The sequence below is a fragment of the Cynocephalus volans genome, chromosome 11 (assembly GCF_027409185.1).
Source record: "Cynocephalus volans isolate mCynVol1 chromosome 11, mCynVol1.pri, whole genome shotgun sequence".
Lineage (NCBI taxonomy): Eukaryota > Metazoa > Chordata > Mammalia > Dermoptera > Cynocephalidae > Cynocephalus > Cynocephalus volans.
The window spans coordinates 55,284,123-55,300,625 of NC_084470.1; positions in this window are offsets into that span (position 1 = coordinate 55,284,123).

Genomic DNA, 16,503 nt, shown 5'->3' on the forward strand with positions numbered 1-16,503 from the left:
TCTCCATTTACTTACTTCTTTGATTTCTTTCATCAGAGTTTTGTGGTTTTCCTCATATAGATCTTATATATATTTTGTTAGTTTTATACCTAAGTATTTCACTTTTGGGGGTGCTGATGCTAATAGTAATGTTTTTAATTCAAATTCCACTTGTTCATTGCTCATATAAAGGCAAGCAATTGACTTTTGCAAATGAACCTTGTATCCTGCAACCTTGTTATAATAACTTATTAGTTTCAGGATTTATGTTGTTGTTGATTCTTTTGAATACTCTATATACGCAATCATGTTATCTGTGAACAGTTTTAACTTTTTCATCCCATTCCATATATCTTTTATTTCCTTTTCTTATTACATTAGCTAGGACTTTCCAGTACTATGTTGAAAAGCAGTGATGAGAGGGTACATCCTTATCTTGTTCCTCATCTTAGCGGGACAGCTTCCAGTTTCTCACCAAGTATGCTGACAGCTGTAGGTTTTTTGTAGGTGTTCTTATCAAGTTGAGTAAATTCCCCTCTATTCCTAGTTTTCTGAGAATACTTGTCATTTTGAGACAGCACAGCACTTCATCAGGGTCACTAGGAGAATAAGACCATCCAGGAGGATGATCAGGCCTCCCTGGAAGATGGTCCTCAACCAGTATCCCCAAGGACCTGGATTAAGCCAAGTGAAGAGGTCAACAAATGAGTGTAACAGGGACTGCTGGTGTACAGCTGATAACTATCCTGCCTCAGTGTGGATCTTCTTCAGCTCTATTTCTACTTTCCCTGAATTACTGATATATACACAGCAACAGATTTTGGCAATAACACATAACCATCCTGTTCCTCTAGCAGATAATCAAGGGCTGTTCAGTTGTCCATCACTACCTTGGCCAGTGAGTTTAGTGAATCTTCCTGGTCTTGGATAATGTATTAGTCCATTTCTGTTCCTTATTTAAAAAATACCTGGAACTGGGTGATTTATAAGAAGAACAAAATTTATTGCTTACAGTTTCAGAGGATGGGAAGTCCAAAGTCCAGGGAACACATCTAGGGTGGGTCTAATTTGGTGGTGGCTTTACAGCAATGCAAGAGTCTCATATGGCAGAAAATGATGGAGCAGAGAGAGAGAGAGCTCCTCCATGCGCTCTCCTTTTAAAGCCTTCAGAACCAGGCCCATGACCACCATTAAACCATCAACTTAATCAACTCTTCAAGGCCCTACTTTCCAATTACTATAATAGGATTTCCCATCCTCTTAACACTGTCACTGTGGGGACCAAGCCTCCAACAACTTACTTTGGAGGAACACAATTCAATCCACTGCAAATAGCTTGGGCAGCAGCATTAACTATTTCCACCATGGTTAAGTACAGTTTGTGCACTATTTTTTCTAGGGTCTATATGCTGATGACTCGTATTAAAATGTGAACTTCAAAATGAAACCAACTGTTAGTTTGTTCTCCCAGGAGACTGCTACAAGTCTTTCTGTGGTAGATTAACGGAGTGGGTCTCTTCCAGCTCTCTCTATGACTGTTGACATGGACAGCGGGCCCTAAGTCTCCAAAGTAACAAGATCCCTCTCCTGCATGCAGACACTCTGTTGCCCATTGAGGCCCACAGAGGAATGCATAACCTGGAAGGACACAAGTGACACCTGTCAGGCATTTGTTGTTATAATTCTGGCTAGACCAGTTATATACCATCTCAGCCTGTTTTTGCCATGTGATTGCAGGGTGAGAAAAATTACATGTGGTACATCCAAGTCTGAAGCATCAATATAGGTTGGTAATGCCCACCCTAATACAGGAGTCCTTTCCTGCCAGATAATAAGTAATATTAAAGCAGGAGATTCCAGAGAGTCACCCCATGGTTTGACCAATTGATAGCCTAAAGAAGGTCCAAGACATTTTATACTAGGCAGACCATTACAATGAAAGTGTGGGATAAGAAGGACTTCAGTCTGGGTCACAAATCCAGCATTGTTTGTGCTCCCTCCTCTCGCCACAGCTGTGCTCATTCTTATCAGGGTGTTGTCACACCAGGCATGGCAGAGTCTTCTGTAGGAATGAGAAAAGGAAAGATTGATGCTCTCACCTTCTTCCCACTCCACAAAACTCCCAAGGCCAGAGATGGTCTTGTCCAATGACCTAGCATGAGGATTGCCTGCGTATGGCTACCCACACTATTTATCTGAGTCCTGAGGCTACAACTTCTACAAGGATCCATTGCCCCTGTTATTTGACCCAAACCTTTTAACCTTGGTTGGTCCAACTCAGAGAGGGAGGTCACATTCTGAACAAATGTGGCATATCTTATAATACTCCCACCTGTATCAAGGGATTAGGAGTCCTGGGCATGACCAGAGGAACATTAGTGCCTCAATATTCTGTCATCCCTTCCCGTCTTCATATGGTCCCACAAGAGGGATATGTCCAAAGGTACCATTCCTCCAGGTTTGAATCAGGATGCCCACTGCTGGTGCCACTGTGGCCCAGACCACAAGTCACTCCTAAGTAGTGCATTCGAGCAGGAAGAAAGAAGAAAAAGAATGGCTGGGTAAACTGAGATTGGGATTTTGGAGGTGCAGCCTAATAAGGTGACTGCCTGGTCTTCTGCCAGCTGCTCCGAGCTCAGTACTTCCCAGCATGAACTGCAGTGCTGTGTTCTCTTCCACTGGAGCACAGTGTCTAAAGTCCAGAAGACTTTTGTTAGGTGGGGGTACCATCTGGTAAGTTGTCTTTCCTAATGGCCTTTGCATAGTTGTTGCTCGAACCACTCATTCCATCATTCTTTCACCCCATCCACCTGGGGGTGATAGCATAAAAGGTTTCTTATGCCATAGGAGTGTGTCCACTGCTGTGTAGCTTGTGCAGTGAATGCAGTAACTTGATTGGACTGAAATCCTGCTGGATATCCAAACACATAGCAGAATGTTTTTTTAAAGCCATAATAGCAGCTCCCGCATCTATATGGCACACTGGAATGGCTGTCCCATCTTTGGAAGGTGTATCCACAGCAGTGAGGCATCACCAGAATCCATGTCTTGGAACTAGTGGTCCAATGTGGTTAATCTGTCACAATGGCATGACCCTCTGTTCTGGCTGATGTTTGCCACATTGCATGACCTGAGCTACTGGCAGGAGTCACATGACTGTGCTGCATCTCTGGCTTCCATTTTTTCTAGGTTGAGTCCTTGTGATTTGGTCCATTCTTGCATCTGAGGTGGACTTCTATGTCCCATTTTGTGGTGAACCCAATGGGTAACTGTAGTGATTTGCTGAGCTCATACAAGGTCAAATTGTGAGTTCCATTCACTTGCCTTTTGAATGATCCTTTGCCATGTGTGACAAATTGCTTTATTTCTCAGTTCACAAGCTGCTGCCATAGTCCCTGTCCCCACATAGGAGAGCATTTAACAGTCCAATCATTAATCTGGTGGTTACTGCACCTAAACACCTCCCATGAAGTCCAACCTCCCAACACCACTACTTTGGGAATTAAGTTTCAATACAAGTTTAGAGGGGACAAAAACATTCAAACCATAGAAGAGTGGATGGCCACAGTGGCCCATTAGACTTCACCAGCTTTGAGTTCCACAGATCCCTCAGTCAACCAAGCCATACCATTAGCTGGAACATCTTCGAACTGTGGGCCACACTTATCTAAGGGAGCATCCCCTACAAGCTGTTCAGCCTCTTCTGGCAAGACAGCTACTTCATGAAGTCAGCTGACCCCCTGGGGTCCTAGTCAGACTCCACCTTACATGTAACATTTCCATTTCATGATGGAACTTTGCCAAACCTGTCCTGTTTTATTAGGATTAGCAAGTAATATAAAAAATAAAATCAGATGAAGAAAAATTTAAAAGTCTGTCAAACAAAAAGTACAGATCACAATCTGGGAGACCCAAACAAAGTCGTTTAGCACTTCTCATAGCAGTTACAACAGTTTATAAAGCAAAAGGAACTATTTTGACCTTTTCCATGATTGGCCATTATATATTAACATTCTTTGTAGTGTAAGTAGAGCTGTTTAAGCTTATTTGTCTACAATGTTTACTCTTTGCCCGCCCCACCACTGTATTTTGGAAGCACGTAACTTGTCTGATTTCACAGGTTCACAGCTGGAGAGGAACAGTGCCTAAGGATGAATTGTACCTTGAGTCTCACCCATATCTGATCTAGATATTTAAATGAAACTTTGGACTTCAGACATTAGAGTTGATACTGGAATGAGGTAGGACTTTGAAGGCTGTTGAAATGGAACAAATGTATTTTGCACGTGAGAACATAAATGGGGGGTGGGGACAGGAATGAAATGTTATGGAATAAATAAGTTGAAGCCCTAATCCCAAATGTGACCGCATTGGGAGGCAGGGCCTTTGAAAGATAATTAGGGTTGGAGTAGGCCACAAGGATGGAGCCCTCATGATGAGATTAATGCCTCTAAAAGAAGTGGAAGTACACCAGTGCTCTTGCTCTCTGTGACATGTGAGGACACAGCAAAAAGTTGGCCAACTGCAAACCAGAGAACCCTCACCAGCACTCAACCATGCTAGCACCCTGATGTTAGAATTTCAAGCCTACAGTACTGTGAGGAATAAATGTGTGTTGTTTAAGCCACCCAGTCTATGGTATTTTGTTATAGCAGCTTGAACTGAATAAAACAGTTGCTAAAGATATGTCCCTCCCAATCTCCCACCCATGGCTAAAAAGAATCAGACCCAGTTATTTCTAGCAAGCCTTCAAGGAATAATCCCAAGTTATACAACCTCTCCAGAATAATAAAAGAGAGCAAAACAAAACAAACAAAAAAAACCTTCCAAATTTACAAAGCCAGGAAAACACTATCAAATTGAATCTAGCTCTGTACTTAACTTTAAAAACATCACTATGAACAAACAGACTTTATTTGAGGAATATAAGGAAATTTCAATTATTTGGAAGCTTGTCAATAAAATGAATTATAAAAAAAATTAAAAACATAGCCCATAAAATTAGAACAATGGATTTTTAAAAACTCGACAGAACTTAGCAACCATTTCTAATAAAAACTCTTAAGTATAATATTTGCTATAGTGCATGCTGTGTGCCAATTACTATTTTAAGTACCTTATGCATATTAACTAATTTAATACTCACAATCCTATGAGGTAGCACCACTTTATAGATGAAGGAACTAAGACACAAGGAAGCTAAGTGATTGCCCAGGGTCATTCACTTAACAAAGTGGTGAAGCAAGGATTTGAACCCAGGATACTAGGCACAGAATCTGTGCTCTTAACCACCATCCTACTCTGCTGCTTCTGAAAATAGGAATAGAAGGAAACTTCTTAAATGCAATAGAACATTTTTCAGAACCCAACAAAGAACACATATGAAACTACAAAATTTTGAAGCATCCCCACTGAAAGTTAAGAAAAAAACATGGGATATCTGGTATCCACCAGACAACATTTTTTGAAGTTCTTGCTAATACGAAGTGTTATAAGAATAGAAACTAACAGATAAACGAATCACTATTTATTGTATACATAGAAAAGCTAGGAAATGAAACTAAAAACCTATTTTTTTAGTCAATTCATAAAGCTTATTCCATAAGAATAAGTAATTTTAAGCCATTTACTAAATTGTAAATTTCAATCCATTAAAAACTACTTCTGGAGCAATTCTGAAGTATTTAGTCTTAATGCAGAAATGTTACCATATTTCGATGTGGTATGAAATACGACTACCATGCCTTTAATTAGAGGGTTCTGTTGTAACACTGACTACAGATGTGTCCAATAGCTTTCATGAAATTATTGTGCATATGCATTAACCAATTCTCCAAGTATTAATGGCAATTTGACTGGTTGGTCATTTCTAAGCATATGAAAATAATAAAGTATACCTCGTATTAAAGGCCAATAAAAAACTATTAAAACTAAAAATGGCAAGGTTGCTGGATCCAAACAAAAAAATTTTAAGGGAGTTTCAAGATGGCGGTGGCTGCGGCGGCTGGCGCGGAGTAGCTGAGGTGGAAAAGGTGGCCACTGGGCCTCAGGCAGCCGGGAAACTTGTGGAACTTCCTCTTGCCATCTCTTAAGGGAGGACCGCTGCTGCTGGCCGGTCGTGGGGGGTGACCACCACTTTGCCCCCGGCAGGAGAGGCTGCCTCATTTACAGGCAACAGCTTTGAAGTGTGGAGCAGGAAAAGAACTGTTTCTTAGCTGCAAAAGCGAGTCTCGAAACAGGGAACACGGCGCCAGGGCTGCTGTGGATGCAGCCAGGATCCCGGAGGACGGAGCCGCGCTGAAGGCGGCCAGCTGCCCTATTCAGGATTCGAGGTTTCAGGCCGGCATTAAAGAAGATTCCTGGGAGCGCCCGAGCCGCGCCGCGACTGAACAGCCCGAGGCGGCAGCGGCCAAGAACGGGGAAGGGGGCAAACCAGAGGCAGAGAGTGAGCGCCTGACCTGGCACAACCCTGTGAGTGACCCCTGGACCAGCCCTGTTTGGGGGGCCACTCACCGCCCCGGGGCTGCCTCCATTTTCCCAGCTGCTGGCAGCTCCGCCTGGCTCGACCGTCACTGAGCCTTCCCACTTGCTTGGCTTGGCGCGGGGCTTTCCGGAGCCTGCGGGCTGGCCTCCCCTCCCACTCCCTCCGCGGTTCTCTGGCGGGTTGGTGGTGTGGGGCTTCCCGGCCAGTGTCGGGAGGGCAAGGAAGTACGGGCGGGCCGACTGTCACTCCACCACACCCTGGACTCCAGCCCCCGGTAAACTTCCTGTTACTGGGAGGCAGTTACCATCTCTGCGGCCACCAGTTTGGAAAAAAGCCTAACGAATTTCTGGTTGGGAACAGTGTGGTAGGAGAGTTCCCAGGTCCGCTTGAACCTGCCGGAGAGCTGGCTGCAGGCGGGCGCTAGACTGGGTTTATACCGGGGGGATACAACAGTGAACAAGTCCCAAGAAAGATCTACACAGTGCTACAAAGGCACCCAGAGCAACCGGTCGTCTGTGCCTAGCAGAAACCTGGTAGACTTCCTGGGCGAGGCGGTGCCAAGCAGGGTCTTGAAGGCCCAGCTGATAGACGAGGGTTGCAGAAGACACGCCCCAGCCCAGCACAGTGTGCACAGAGCGGGGAGACGTGCGGCCAGGGAGGCGGAGACTCGACAGAAACCACACACCCTGTGGGGTCGCCACAGCACGATCCAACAGCCTGGGCCAGAGCACACGGAACAGGGAGAAGTCCTGCACAGGAAGTGAAAGCTCAACAGCGATCACACACCCTGTGGTACGTGATCCAGCAGCCCAGCAGAGTCCAAGCTGACCAGAAAGGTGGCTCCCCGGAGAAGCCCAAGACCCGAGGCAACCACACACACAAGGCACTAGAGGCCAACGGAGCAGCCACGGAGGTAGCCATACGAAATTGGCAACCACAGCAACCTCCTAGTTAGTCATTAGTCTCAAACCGGTGGACTGTGAAACCCCCTGCGACAATGAATAAACATCAAAGAAAAGATACCAGAAATACAAAAAATCAAGAAAGTACACCACCAAAAGTTAATAAATCTCAAATTCTAGATCCTATAGAACAAGAAGCCCTTGAAATGACTGACAAGGAATTTCAAGTGATAATTCTAAGGAAACTGAATGAGATACAAGAAAACACAGCTAGACATCATGATGAAATGAGGAAAAGTATACAGGATTTGAAAGAGGAAATGTACAAAGAAATCAATGTCCTGAAAAAAAATGTAGCAGAACTTGCTGAACTGAAGAAGTTATTCAGTGAAATAAAAACCACAACGGAGAGTTTAACCAGCAGGCTTGTAGAAGTTGAAGAGAGAACCTCTGAACTTGAAGATGGGCTGTTTGAAATAACACAAGCAGACAAAAAGAAAGAAAAAAGAATCAAAATATCAGACAACCTTAAGTGCTCAAATATCCGAGTCATGGGTATTCCAGAAGGGGAGGAAAATGAAGATTCCATTGAAAACATATTCAAAAAAATAGTGGCAGAAAACTTCCCAGGTATAGGAAAAATCACAGATCTTCAGATCCAGGAAGCTCAACGATCTCCAAACGTATTCAACCCAAAAAGGCCTTCTCCAAGACATGTCATAGTCAAATTGGCAAAACTCAGAGACAAAGAAAGAATCTTAAAAGCTGCAAGAGAGAAGCGTCAAATCACCTATAAGGGAGCCCCAATCAGGCTAACATCAGACTTTTCATCACAAACCCTAAAAGCTAGAAAGGAATGGGATGATATATTCAAAATACTAAAAGACAAAGATTGCCAGCCAAGAATACTCTACCCTGCAAGGCTATCCTTCCGAAATGAAGGGCAAATAGTATATTTCTCAGACAAACAAAAACTGCGGGAGTTCACTACCACACGACCACCCTTACAAGAAATCCTCAAGGGAGTACTGGGTTTGGTTCCTGAAAAATAACTACCATTGCCATAAAAACCCAAGAAAAATCAATACCCACTAGTATAATAAAAATGGCATTCATGAAGAGAAAACAAGCAAACAAAAATGCTATCTACAACCTAAGGAACCAACAAACACAGAAACCAAACAGTAAATCAGAAAGCAAGGAACAAAAGACACCTATGACAACCAAACAACCAATAAAATGCTAGGAATAAATCAACACCTTTCAATAACAACTCTTAATGTAAAAGGCTTAAATTCCCCAATCAAAAGACACAGACTGGCTGACTGGATCAAAAAGGAGGACCCAACTATATGCTGCCTACAAGAGACCCACCTCACCCATAAAGATTCACACAGACTAAGAGTGAAAGGATGGAAAAAGATTTACCATGCAAACAGAAAAGAAAAACGAGCTGGAGTAGCTATTCTTTTTTTTTTTTTTTTTTTTAAAGATGACTGGTAAGGGGATCTTAACACTTGACTTGGTGTTGTCAGCACCACGCTCACCCAATGAGCCAACCGGCCATCCCTATATGGGATCCGAACCCGTGGCCTTGGTGTTATCAGCACCACACTCTCCCGAGTGAGCCACAGGCTGGCCCCGGAGTAGCTATTCTTATATCTGACAAAATAGACTTTAAACTAAAAACCATAAAAAGAGACAATGAGGGACACTACTTAATGATAAAAGGACTGATCCATCAAGAAGACATAACAATCATAAATATGTATGCACCCAATGTTGGAGCAGCCAGATTTATAAAACAAACTCTATTAGACCTAAAGAAGGAAATAGACACTAATACCATAATAGCAGGGGACCTGAACACCCCACTGTCAATATTAGACAGATCATCTAGGCAAAGAATCAGTAGAGAAACACAAGATCTAAACAAGACTCTAGACCAATCGGAATTGGCAGACATCTACAGAACATTCCACCAAACAACCTGAGAATATTCATTCTTCTCATCAGCACATGGATCATTCTCCAGGATAGATCACATATTAGGTCACAAATCAAGTCTCAATAAATTCAAAAAAATTGGAATTATCCCATGTATCTTCTCAGACCACAATGGATTAAAACTAGAAATTAATAACAAACGAAACTCTGGAAACTATACAAACACATGGAAATTAAACAGCATTCTACTTAATGACATATGGGTCCAAGAAGAAATCAAGCAGGAAATCAAAAAATTTCTTGAAACTAATGAAAACAACGATACATCATACCAAAACCTGTGGGATACTGCAAAAGCAGTATTGAGGGGGAAATTTATTGCATTAAACGCTCACTTCAGAAGAATGGAAAGATGGCAAGTGAACAACCTAACACTTCACCTTAAAGAACTAGAAAAACAAGAACAATCCAAACCTAAAGTTAGCAGACGGAAAGAAATCATTAAGATCAGAGCAGAACTGAATGAAATTGAAAACCAAAAAACAATTCAAAAGATCAACGAATCAAAAAGTTGGTTTTTCGAAAAGATAAATAAAATTGACAAACCATTAGCATGGCTAACAAAAAACAGAAGAGAGAAGACTCAAATAACAACAATTAGAAATGAAAAAGGCGATATTACAACTGATACATCTGAAATACAAGGAATCATTCGAGACTACTATAAACAACTATACGCCAACAAATTTGAAAATCTGGAGGAAATGGATAAATTTCTGGACACACACAAGCTCCCAAAACTGAACCATGAAGACGTAGAAAATTTGAACAGACCAATAACAATAAAGGAGATTGAAGCTGTTATCAGAAGGCTCCCAACAAAGAAAAGCCCAGGACCAGATGGATTCACAGCAGAATTTTACCAAACATTCAAAGAGGAATTGACACCGATTCTTTACAAACTATTCCAAAAGATTGAAACGGACGCAAATCTCCCAAACTCATTCTATGAAGCAAACATCATCCTGATACCAAAACCAGGCAAAGATATAACCAAAAAAGAAAAATACAGGCCGATATCCTTGATGAATATAGATGCAAAAATCCTCACTAAAAAACTAGCAAACAGAATACAGCAACACATACGAAAAATTATTCATCACGATCAAGTGGGATTCATCCCAGGGATGCAAGGTTGGTTCAACATACGCAAATCAATAAATGTGATACACCATATTAACAAACTCAAACACAAGGACCATATGATCATCTCTATAGATGCTGAAAAAGCATTTGATAAAGTTCAGCACTCATTCATGACAAAGACCCTCTACAAGTTAGGTATAGAGGGAAAGTATCTCAACATAATTAAAGCCATATATGCCAACCCCACTGCCAATATCATCCTGAATGGGGAAAAGCTGAAAGCTTTTCCTTTAAGAACAGGAACTAGGCAAGGATGCTCACTCTCACCACTCCTATTTAACATAGTGTTGGAAGTACTAGCCAGAGGAATCAGAGAACAGAAGGAAATAAAGGGCATCCAGATTGGAAAAGATGAAGTCAAACTGTCCCTGTTTGCAGATGACATGATCCTATATATAGAACAGCCTAAAACCTCTACAAAAAAACTGCTGGAATTGATAAATGATTTCAGCACAGTAGCAGGATACAAAATCAACACACAAAAATCAGTAGCATTTCTTTTCTCCAATAGTGAACATGCAGAACGAGAAATCAAGAAAGCCTGCCCATTTACAATAGCCACCAAAAAAATAAAATACTTAGGAATGGAGTTAACCAAGGAGATGAAAAATCTTTATAATGAGAACTACAAACCACTGCTGAGAGAAATTAGAGAGGATACAGGAAGATGGAAAGATATCCCATGCTCTTGGATTGGAAGAATCAACATAGTGAAAATGTCCATACTACCCAAAGTGATATACAAATTCAATGCAATCCCCATCAAAATTCCAAAGACATTTTTCTCAGAAATGGAAAAAACTATCCAGTCATTTATATGGAACAATAAAAGACCACGCATAGCCAAAGCAATGCTCAGCAAAAAAAAATAAAGCTGGAGGCATAACACTACCTGACTTTAAGCTATACTACAAAGCTATAATAACCAAAACAGTATGGTACTGGCATAAAAACAGACACACTGACCAATGGAACAGAATAGAGAACCCAGAAATCAACCCACACACTTACTGCCATCTGATCTTTGACAAAGGCACCAAGCCTATTCACTGGGGAAGGGACTGCCTCTTCAGCAAATGGTGCTGGGATAACTGGATATCCATATGCAGGAGAATGAAACTAGATCCATACCTCTCACCGTGTACTAAAATCAACTCAAAATGGATCAAGGATTTAAATATACACCCTGAAACAATAAAACTTCTTAAAGAAAACATAGGAGAAACACTTCAGGAAATAGGACTGGGCACAGACTTCATGAATACGACCCCAAAAGCACGGGCAACCAAAGGAAAAATAAACAAATGGGATTATATCAAACTGAAAAGCTTCTGCACAGCAAAAGAAACAATTAACAGAGTTAAAAGACAACCAACAGAGTGGGAGAAAATATTTGCAAAATATACATCTGACAAAGGATTAATATCCAGAATATATAAGGAACTCAAACAACTTTACAAGAAGAAAACAAGCAACCCAATTAAAAAATGGGCAAAAGAGCTAAGTAGGCATTTCTCTGAGGAAGATATACAAATGACCAACAGACATATGAAAAAATGCTCAATATTACTCAGCATCCGGGAAATGCAAATCAAAACCACACTGAGGTACCATCTAACCCCAGTTAGGATGGCTAAAATCCAAAAGACAATGAACGATAAATGCTGGCGAGGTTGCGGAGAAAAAGGAACTCTCATACACTGTTTGTGGGACTGCAAAATGGTGCAGCCTCTATGGAAAATGGTATGGAGGTTCCTCAAACAATTTCAGATAGATCTACCATACGACCCGGCTATCCCACTGTTGGGAATATACACAGAGGAATGGAAATCATCAAGTCGAAGGTATACCTGTTCCCCAATGTTCATCGTAGCACTCTTTACAATAGCCAAGAGTTGGAACCAGCCCCAATGTCCATCATCAGATGAGTGGATACGGATAATGTGGTACATCTACACAATGGAATACTACTCAGCTATAAAAGCGAACGAAATACTGCCATTTGCAACAACATGGATGGACCTCGAGAGAATTATATTAAGTGAAACAAGTCAGGCACAGAAAGAAAAATACCACATGTTCTCACTTATTGGTGGGAGCTAAAAATTAATATATAAATTCACACACACACACACACACACACACACACACACACACACACACACACACACACACACACACACACAAAACCGGGGGGGGGCGGGAGAAGATTTAACAACCACAATTACTTGAAGTTGATACAACAAGCAAACAGAAAGGACATTGTTGGGGGGGGGAGGGAGAAGGGAGGGAGGTTTTGGTGATGGGGAGCAATAATCAGCCACAATGTATATCGACAAAATAAAATTTAAAAAAAAAATTTTAAAACAATAATTAAGTTTATACTAGCAATAACCAATAGAAATTCAGGTACGGCTTTTATACAGCCATTCTTTCTCCATGCAAGAGCCTGAGGCTTTTTCAAAATGTCAAGGCATTCATTTCTACTAGCACCTATACCAAACTGGTGGTAGTGGGTTAATACCATTATGAATAGTGCTTATTTCCACCCTCCAGAGGCTTAGTGTGCTAGGTTAGCAGAAAAGTACCAGAAGGAAAAATTGCAGCATCCACCAGACAGGTTGGTTCTACTGAAGTCATTACGAGTAATGTCCAACTGAGGGTGGGCTGGACCCATGGGCTTATTTATATAGGGTCAGGCTCTTCTCTGGGATCTAGGAACTCCCAATATAAAACAATAATAATTATAAAAGATCTATCTGCATATCTTTAAAAGGAAAATGGAATACCAAGAATACAGCTGAAAACAAATTTAAAATATATATTCACAAATAGCAAATTTGCTGCTGTGTCCTGTGTTCAGTAATTTTTTAAGGTCCTAGAAATCCTTTCCAACTTTGTCTGAGATTTCTCCCCCATTTGATTAGATGTGATTAGAATCATACCTAATCCTTATTTTCTTGAATCTCTTCCCTTTCTTCTCCATTGTCTGAGACATAAACCACAGCTCCCTAAATCTCCCCTCCAGCTTACATGTCTGACATTGTTCCTTTATGGGCTCCTCTTCCACCGTTGCCGCACTGCTGATCCTATCATCCTGTTAAGAAGAAGTTTGGGGGATGGAAAGAGAAGGGGGCAGACACCAGAGGCAAAGGTCCCCCAGCACTGGGGCTCTATTGTAAGGGTGGAAGAAAAAGTTGTTCAAGCTCTTGACTTATAAATGACTGCAGAATGAGGGGAAAATCCCCTGAGAAGATTTCCTATTTCTTATGTCTTTGGGGAGTGAAAGATGGCCTGGAAGATAATTAAGGGTATAGCGCTCATCTTTAAATTAGGATGACAGCTGTACGTAGACAGAACTAGTTTATAAGGAAAACACTGATTTGACTCTATCATCATGACACAAACCTTACCGCTGTGAATTCTAACCATTCAGGAATGCTTCTAGCTGGAATTTGCAATCATGTACACCACAGCCATGAAAGTCTTCTTTGCACTACATGTTGACTGCAAAGTTTATTTAGGAACCAGAAAGCCATCAGCAAGTTCAGAACTTGAATCAGCATGCAGGGCAAAGCACATATCAGTGGGATATGAGTGCCCAACCCAGTACCTAGATACACACACACTCATTCACTCACAAACCTATTCACTCCTTAAGACTGAAGTACCAGTAGTAAGACTTCCAGGGTTATACATAGAAAATATCAATGAGGACTTTGTATGTGATAGCCTATGATGAGATGCCACTTTCATCTTTAGAAGCTTCTAGTCCAGTGGATGTAAGCGAGGGCAGGAGGGAAGACTGTACCCAAATTAAGGATGGTTCATTTGAGAGCTGAGTTTAAAAACTTTTTTTTAAGAACTAGTATACTCAAACTATTATCTATATGATAGAAGAAATAGATACCATACCCAACGTCAAGAGCCCTCAAGTTGGTATGAAAGTATACACATATGAATTAAGTTGAGAACAATTTACAAATCAACTGAACAATAGCTGCATGCTGTAGCACCAGCTAATTCAAAGAATTGAGGTCAAATCAAAAGAAGCATAATAACAGGAATCAAGAAGCATTTGAAGAAGAAAGGCTTTCAGAGATAAGATCAATCTGAGGGACATTAACAAACAGGAAGAAAAGGTTTTCTACGCAGAAAACACAAGACATGAGAGGCTACAGATTACACTCTTAAGTTTAAAAAATAGATATGGAGGGCCATAGTCAACAAGCAGGAGTCTTGTACAATGACTTGTAAATTACTTTATGTAAATGCTGTTGTAGAATGAGTTTATGTGAGTGATTAAATGGAGGACCTGCAATAAAATAAAGAAGATATAATCTCTGTTCTTAAGAAACACACAGTCTGATAACAGGATACATACTAACAAATTAGATAGATTTTTAAACAGTTTTTAAAAGGAAACCTACAAGTAAGTAAAATGTGTAGTCCTTACACTTTCCAATAGTGGGGAAGGACTGCACTAAATTACACCCATTCTCCGACCTTAGTGACCCAATGGAAAAAGTTAGGGAATGGACCACATTGATAAGCAGTTCCAAAAGGAGACCAGGGTGAGAATCCTTCTTATAAAGAAAGCTTAACTCAGAGTTCCTTGCTCTCTGTCTCAGAGGACAATACCTCAAAAAACTGATCGAGCCAGACCTGAGGGCTTCTCTCCAGCGTGAGTTCGCTGGAGGTGATTAAAAGTGGAACGCTGACTAAAGGCTTTACCACACTCACTACATTCATAAGGTTTCTCGCCAGTGTGAACTCTTTGGTGCACTATAAGCTGTGAGCTGTCACTAAAAGCTTTCCCACAATCGTTGCATTTATAGGGTTTTTCCCCAGTATGGGTTCTCTGATGTACCATAAGGCTGGAGCTATAACTGAAGACCTTCCCACACTCATTACATTCATAGGGTTTCTTACCAGTGTGAATTCTCTGATGTATAATGAGGTGTGAGTTTTGATTGAAGGATTTTCCACACTCATTGCATTTATAGGGCTTTTCACCTGTGTGAAGTCTCTGATACTGAATAAGACATTTACTCAAACTGAATGCCTTACCACACTCACTACATTTAAACGTTTTTTCTCCAGTATGAATTCGCTCATGGTCAACAAGCTGAGAAATCTGATTGAAGGCTTTCCCACATTCACCACATTTGTATGGCTTTCCCCCAGTATGGAGGGTCTGATGTCGTATGAGACATATACTCCGACTGAAGGCCTTGCCACATTCATTACACTCATATGGCTTCTCTCCAGTGTGGATTTGCTGGTGGTCAATAAGTTTCTATTGGAACAGAAAGCTTTCCCACACTCATCACACTTGTAAGGTTTCTTACCAGTGTGAAGAATCTGATGTCGGGTAAGATTTTTACTTCGACTAAAGGCTGCCCCACACTCATTGCATTCAAAAGGTTTCTCCCCAGTATGGGTTCTCTGGTGGTCAAAGAGCTTGGAACTCTGATTAAAAGCTTTTCCACATTCATTACATTTATAAGGTTTCTCCCCATTATGGAGTCTCTGGTGTTGAATGAGATGGGAGCTGTGTCGATAGGTCTTTCCACACTCACTGCATTCACAGGGTTTTTCTCCTGTGTGGGTTCTGAGATGAACAATTAGCTGAGAGGACTGCCTGAAGGTCTTACCACACTCAGTACACTCATAGGGTTTCTCTCCCGTGTGGATTCTCTGGTGGCCAATGAGGTGTGAACTCCGATTGAAAGATCTGCCACATTCATCACATGGATAGAATTTCCGTCCCTTTAGAACTACTTCATGTTCAGCAAGACTAGAGGGCAGATTTGTATGTTCCTCCACTTCCTTATATTCCTCACATCTGTCCTTTGTGGATTTTTCCTTACCCTCATCTATTATTTCCAAGAAATCACTATCCAGTCTGCTCCCTTCTTCATCTGAGGGTTGCCCTTCTAGCTTCTCTAAAGTGTCTTCACAGACATCTCCAGCCTCTGGTTC